The 7,871-nt window shown below is 40.3% G+C and overlaps 1 protein-coding gene across 2 annotated transcripts in view; it reads left to right on the top strand.

Annotated features, from left to right (window-relative positions):
* The window catches only part of Grid2 (glutamate ionotropic receptor delta type subunit 2), a 1,595,433-nt gene that overhangs the window by 1,311,442 nt on the left and 276,120 nt on the right, over positions 1–7,871 (top strand). The gene's annotated exons all lie outside the window — the stretch shown is intronic.

Genomic DNA, 7,871 nt, shown 5'->3' with positions numbered 1-7,871 from the left:
AAAAAAAAATAGGGGTGAGGAAAAAAACCGGAGGGAGAAAGAGAAAAAACCTCACACAAACAGAAAAAAGGTGAAGAAAAAAAGTTTTTATAAAAAAAAAAAAAAAAAAAAAAAAAAAAAAAAAAAAAAAAAAAAAAAAAAAAAATCAAGGGCTCTGGAAAGCTGAAATGGTTGCATGATTGTTCTGAGGATACAAGAACACATGGAAAATTCTACATAAGGCCACAGTATGATGTGTCCCTAAACTATACAAGGTGGAAGACACAAGGTTCACATGAATAACATGCAGGTTAAAGTAAAAACAGACCAAAGACTACACTTGTCTGGGGAAAAACGACAAGGCCATTGGCAAAGAAAGGCAAAGGTGATGACGGATTTTTGAGATTTATTTTAGAAGGTGACAGAACAGAACCTGATGCCTGGGCAGAGGAAGGAACACAGACAGAACCCCCAGGAGGAGGCGGGCGGTGAGTGGAGAACACATCTAATTGATAGGAAAATATTAGATGGCAATTCCAGAAAGCACAAGACATAGCAAAATGACAGTAATGATAATAATAAAGTTGGCAATTATGCCTACAGTATTCAAGGACTTACAGAGCTAATCACTAAGCCAAGTGTCTTACATGCAGTATCTAATTCAACCCTCCAGTCACCTTAATATGGAAGTATTTTCTGCCCTTGTAGTAGGGAATGAAAATTTAGAGAAATCTAGATAATTTGTTCAAAGATTAAAAGGCAAATTAGAACATTATGTCTTCAAACCCATGCTTCCACAAACCTAAGAGGTAGCCCCGTACAGGGCCCTCGGTGGTACCCCTCAGTTCCAAGTGTGCTCCATCTCACTACCCCAATCTTATTTCCCAAATCTCACTACCACAGTCTTTTTTCCCCACATTTGACTTGTTTCTTGAGTCTGACTAAGACACATCTACTAGGATTTTTAGTTTTAAATTTGGAATCATTTTTATGCTAGAAAGCCTGCCCCTGGGCTCTGTGTTTGAGAGCACTCAGCTGCATCAGCCAGCGGACAGCAGTGAGTATTGGGCAGGCTTTTTGTGGGTTGCTGGTAAACAGAATCCAGAGAAGCACACTGGGGAGAGGGTGAGCAGGGAAGCCTGCGCTGGACTGCAGGATACATGCCACCGAGCCTGCCCGTCTCTTTCCTACTGTCAGCCCTTTGTCTGAAATGTCTAGTGCCAATCGTATCAGCCACATTTCCTCTCTCTCCCTGCCCTGAAGAAAGAGCCTCTCTGATGTTGCAGCTTGAGTTGACTTATCCCATTCTGCACAAATGGGATTAGATTCACAACTTCCCAGAGCTGAGCTGCCAGTTCACACTTGCTGTTTGTTGGTGAGGATTCCACATAAACAGAGTATCCCACACAAACAGGCTCTTTTTGGTTTTAGAAGATGAAAATGGATGGAAAGGTTCATGGGAGTTATTAGAAAGATTTATGTAAGTAACATCTACCTTCTTTCTAAAGGAAATTAGGTAAAAATTATGAGTAACTGCTCACGATAATGACACTAGGCATTTGATTTTTTAAAAAAACTGAACAGCAAGCCGGGCACAGTGGCACACTTGGGAGGCAGAGGCAGGCAGATCTCTATGAGTTCAAGGCCAGCCTGGTCTACATAGTGAGTTCCAGGACAGCTGGGGCTACAGGGAGACCCTGTCTCAAAAAGACCAAAAAAAAAAAACTGAACAGCTATAAAAATATGAGCAATTTAATAGTAATAATTTCATTGATTCAAAGTCACAGAACTTCCCCAGAGTTTATTAGGAAGAGATCTATGGGCACACACTACCCCAGGCTCACAGAACAATATACTCAGAAGGCCGACCACACAGTATTTCATTCTACCCATATGCCTGAATCTTCTTTTTAGTAACATTTATAAAGGGCCACCTTGCCTCTGCAAGAAAAAAAAATCCACAGAAAGAATTCCTTCAACATCATTAAGTGGGGCATTTTAGAGAACAGTACCACCTTCTGCAGGATCCTCTGATGAGAACGATAGCAAGCAAATGCTGCTGAAACACGTGCCCTGGCATGGCTCAGAAGAATGTGGCATCCCTTCCACGAGAGCATCTGGCACCACTGCTGCCTCACCTGAAAATTCAACCACCCAGTACCACAGCATTGATGTGTGTGTGTGTGCGTGTGTGTGTGTATCTCAGACTATCACATGTAGCAAAATTAATTTTAAACATTTAAAGGTATTTTAAGTATTCGTTCTTCTCATGGAAAATGTTGAAATTATCCTAGATCTATTCAAATTCTTTTAATTGATTTTCACAGAATTGCCCTAAATAGCTCCTTGGCATGTATAATATTCATGCTTAAAAATTAAATAATACTTATCTATCCTTTCTTGGCATTGATATTAGTTTGATAGGAAACCAGAAGGGAGGCAGAAAAAGAATCTTGTTAAGATGTTAAGAAGGAAGTCTGATCAGCATTCAGACCCCTTGCTTTCTTTTACCATTGCCTAGCTACAGAGAGATGCACACCACCATTTTTAGTCTGTGTAAGGAGAGGGACTCAGGCTTAATACCCACAGAGGGGGCATTCAGCAAGTGGCGGGCAGGCCATGGTTTACTGTGGAAAATGAAGTTACAAGTATGTGCTCAGATTACTCTGAAATGCTCTGTTTCCCCATTCTTTCTGCAGCATAGGAAACATTGCCTATTCATGTGTGTGTGTGTGAGAGAGTGTGTGTGTGTGTTTGTATGTGTGTGTGTGTGTGTGTGTGTGTGTGTAAGAGAGAGACAGAGGGACAGAGACAGAGACAAAGAGACAGAGAGACAGAGAGAAGGCAAATAATCATTCTGGATGGTTATGAATGGTTCTGTGACTGTGCTACACTTTAATACAGTGATTGGGATGCCAATACAGCATCCCCTCAGCCTTTGAACTTCAGATATGGTATTTTGAGGATTCCACTTTATAGAATAGCTGACAAGATTAATGTCAGGAGGACATACACACTTCTGCAGTTCATACTTCAAACTGTTGGTATTAAAAAACAAATGGAAATTAGACTTGATAGGCTTTTTAAAAATAATAATAGAGGACATGAAGTCAGGAAGGATACTAAGGTGGGGATGGAGATGGGGGACGGGCTCTGAATATGATCAAAATACACTGTATAAAACTGTGAAGGAATCAATAAAAATATATATATTTTCAAAAACAGCAGCAGGGCTGGAGAGGTGGCTCAGTGGTTAAGAGCACTGGCTGTTTTTGCAGAGGACCTAGGTTCAAAGCCCAGCACCACATGGCAACAAGCAACTATCCATAACTCCAGTTACAGGGGATCCAACAGCCTCTTCTGTCCTCCATGGGCATTGCATGACATGGGTGCACTTACATATACCTAGGCAATACATGCATATGCATGAAATAGAAATAACAAATAAAATGTTAAAAAAAAAAAACCTAGCGGCCACTTAGAGTAGACACCCCTTCCTGCACTGGCCCAGAGCCAGTCTCTGCTCCTATGATACGCTGTCTTAGTTTTCCCACTCCACTGCAGGCACTTTATTTTTGTCACCTTTGGTGCTATCTTGGTGTGCTATAATGGAACGAGGCTGAATCACACAAGCTGTAATTTTTATTGCAGACATGTCTCAAGGCAAATTTATAAGCTGAGCTTGATATCAGAAACTACTGGGGGGAACATGCCTTTGTTCTAAATTACAAAATGCTCTGCTATTTGAAACTTGAAACATTTTAGAAATAAGCTGCCTCTTCTCTGACATCAGGATCTTCACATAGGTCATTTATTAAGATATTCCTTTAAAAATGTATTGTATATGAAGCAGTTTCATCAACTAAACTGCTTACAGTTTAACTCTATATTCAGGCTGTAAAACTAATATTTAAAGTGAAACTATATCACAGAAATATAATAATATATGGTATTATATGATAATATTAAATATTAAAGACCTCTACATTTTATTTCAATTTCCTTTTCATGGATGGTTAAGAGGGACCATTTATTCATTGAACAATATATTCTTAGTGTGACTATTTAGGAAAGCTTCTTATACATTTAGATGTAGACATTAAAAATTTTACCCTAGACTATAATCTCATTACGTTTAAACTGCAGGCTTCTGCTAAAATCAAAATTGACTACAGATCTACAGTGCAACAAGTGGCCATCCTGTGCTGGCAAGAGTTCTAGTGAGCCACAGCTAATGTCGTCTCCATCCATAGACCTTCAGGCTCCCGTGATGCTGTGGACAATGACCTGGCCTTTATGTACAGAAGTTGAATGACTGAACCCTGTTCTCCACCTACAAAGATTTGGTTCATTTCTCCCTCCTGTGTAACTACTTTAGATATTTTCTCAACTACACAATGGGAAATGTGTTTTAACTGAGTCTTACTCACACCTTTGGAAATGAGTAAACTGTTCTCTTGAAACAAAGTCAATTATTGCTACAAAATCAACAAGATAATTATCTCATGTCCCAGGAATAAATGACCATTTCTCTAACATTACGTTGCGCCCAGCTGTGTAGCACGCTCTTATTCGTCCTTCTTTTGTCCTCAACTATTTATTTATATTGACTTTTTAGGTTAATTTTACAAATAGTAGAATTAGTTTGCTGATTACAAAATGATCCAGAAATTCTTTTCATCAACAGTACTTTTTAAATTCATCATTTATATAGCATCTATGCAGAGTAAAAGAGAATGTCAGCAAATGATATGCAACAGTAACCCAAAGTTCAATAAAGTGCAGATTAAATTTTGTGGAAGGTTACCATTATAAATTGGTGTAACTATTTCTCTAACAAACAGGGTCAATTTTTTTCCTTGCCACTGTTTTGTTTATGCTAGAGACAGTGAATTGCAGGTGTATTCTCAGAACCTTACTCAATGCTAGTGTTAGTTTCAAAGGCCTTCAGGAAATCATTAGGCAACTTCATCTCAAAACAGACTGAAAGGTCAGGGGTATATATTACATGAGATTTACAGCCCATGCTTATGGGGTGCCTTGGGCATTTACTCTTGTTCAAAATATTGTATGTTTCAAAACATCTGTTCCCATTCCTAGAATTTGTGAGTTTGAAGCATGTCAGCATCAGATTTTGAACAGTGTGCCAAAGACACATATCACTTTTTAAATATCAATCATTAGGCTTGGGTAGGCAAACAAATTCTGTGAATTCCAGTGGAACTGTGGAACACCAAGCAGGTTTCCAAGTTAGAAAGTACATAGTAGCCCAAACCCAAAGAAGAACATGGCTTGGGAAGGAAATGGGGTGGGGGCTCTAGGCGGGGTTGGAGGGAGGCAGTGATGGATAAATATGATCAAAATACAGTCTATAGATGGATGGATGTGTCCCCCTTAATACTCCCAGCCTGATTTTATGTACTCTATCTTACATATATATTAATATATTAAGGCCTATAGGGTCAAATTTGTGTCCCCAAATGTCCTTCAGTGTGGACACTTCACTGGAGCCTGGTTAACCTATCAAGAGTCATACCCTAAAAAGAGACTGATTCTCTCCTTCCCAGAAGCCTTGAGTTCCTCAGGCATGGTTGGGGTTTCTTCAGGTCTATGCTATGAATTTTTCTGGCTTGAGCTTACATTGTACTTGTGTATGCTGTCACCATTGTTGTGTGTTCATGAGAGTAATTTCCCAGCTATCTGAATAACTGTTTCCCTGTGGTCATCCACCACTTCTTGCTCTTGCAACCTTTCTGCCCCCTTCTGCAATAATCCCCGAGCCTTTGGAGGCAGAAGTTTGACATAGGTGTCCTATTCAGGCATAAACACTTTGCAGCCTCTTGTTCTCTGCACATTGGCCTCTTGTGGGTTTCTGTTTTAATCACCACCTGCTACATAAAGAAGTTCGCTGGTGAGAGTTGGCAGATGCATTAATCTATGGGTGTAACATTGTCATTACAAGTCACTTTGATACTATATCTGTTTAGCCAGATAACAGTATTAAATGCTTCACTATGGCTTGTGGCCTGTCTAGCCACATGTTCCTAGGATTGCTATCAATGTCAAGTATGGACACCTTCTTAAGAAGCAGACCTTAGAGCCAAATAGGAAGTGATTGGTTACTTCCATAATATTCATGCCACTTTTGTACCAGAGGACATCTTTGCTGTTGAATCACACAGGATTCACAGCTGGGTAAGGTGTATGATTAATTTTATTTTCTGGAAGCATGCATAGCACCTACTAGCACTATGAAAGCTAGCCAGTAGAGATGAAGCTTTGAAGTCAGCACTAGCTTGATGTCTCCTTGTTTTTTTCCTGTGGCTCATATATTTAGCATCTTCAGTAATAAAGTCTTACCATCAAGTTCTGTTGGTTAACCGAGAGCCAGGGCCACAGCCAGTAGTGTTAGAGGTTCTATTGGAGCCCTCAGCAACAACTTCAAAAGATGGAGTCCATTCCTGACATTAGGCTTTTACTTTGCTAACCTATGGTGTCTAGTAGGGGTAATGTCCCCCTCTTATAGGATAACTCCTTTTAATCTCCTTTCATAATGTATATGTACATATTTTAAAGAGGCTTCTATAGCAGTAGGTTTCCATGTGGCTTTTTCTAAAGACCTTTAGTGTTACTTGTCCCTCCCCACACTCTCTCCTCTGGCCTGCTCTCCCACTCCCACCCCATTTAACCCTTCCTACTCCATTATTCTCCCTTCCCTCTTTACACCACTGCATTCTGTCTCCCATGAACCCCTCCCCGCCTTGACCATTTATTTGTTTTCTGACTTCCCTGACTTTTCCAATTGAAACATGTAAATCTAAGAATTCAAAGCTAGCATTCAGTTGTGAGAGAGAACATGTGACTTCTCTCTTTCTGGCTCTGGGTTACATCACTCAGGATGATTGTTTCCAGTCCCATCTATTTACAGGTGAATTTCATAATTTCTTTTTTGACAGATAAATAATATTCCATTGTGTACCTTACTTTCATTAGCCATTCATTGGTTGAAGAACATCCAAGTTATTTCCAAAAACCTAAATCTAAGGAAACTAACCACCAGTATAATGACCTGGGACATTAACTCAAAGATTGGTATGAAACCTTGAAGTTTATCATTAAAACTGAAAATATATTCGGCAGGAATTGTGTCCTGATTGGATATTGATAGAAGTCAGTCTCCTCTCTCTCTCTCTCCCATCACCCATATTTCCATGGCCTCTGCTTCATCTTTCATTTTTTTCTCCTTTTCTCCCCCTCTATGTTCCCTACACACACACAAGCAAGCGTGCACACACACACACACATAGGCGTACACACGTGCACACAGGCATTCAAAGACAAAAAAGGTGCACACATACAGACACACAGATAGATACACACAGACACACACACACAGAGATACACACAGGCATACACACACAGGCACACATGCACACGTGCACACACAGACACACAGAGACACATACAAAGGCACATGTATACACAGAGACACAGACAGACACACATATACACAGAAACACAGACACATACACATAGACTCATGCACACAGGCACACACACGTAGACATGCACACACAGACATGCACAGGCACACACACAAACACAAAGAGACACAGACAAACACACAGAGACACACAAGCACACAGCACATACAACACACAGATGCACAGGCATACACATGTGCACATACACAGGCACTCACAGACACAAAGGCGTGCACACACAGACACAGAGAGATACACACAGACACCAGAGATATACAGACACACAACATGTACAGGCACACATGCACACACACACACCACAGAGGTAAAAATGATCATCTTATAGTACAGATGCTGACTGTGGGGCAGCTGCCCCACATCTGAATCCTCACTCTGTCCTCACTGACT

This window comes from Nannospalax galili, unplaced genomic scaffold, assembly GCF_000622305.1.
Source record: "Nannospalax galili isolate Female #2095 unplaced genomic scaffold, S.galili_v1.0 scaffold441, whole genome shotgun sequence".
NCBI classification, from domain to species: Eukaryota; Metazoa; Chordata; class Mammalia; order Rodentia; family Spalacidae; genus Nannospalax; species Nannospalax galili.
This window is presented reverse-complemented; position numbering and strand designations above follow the sequence as displayed.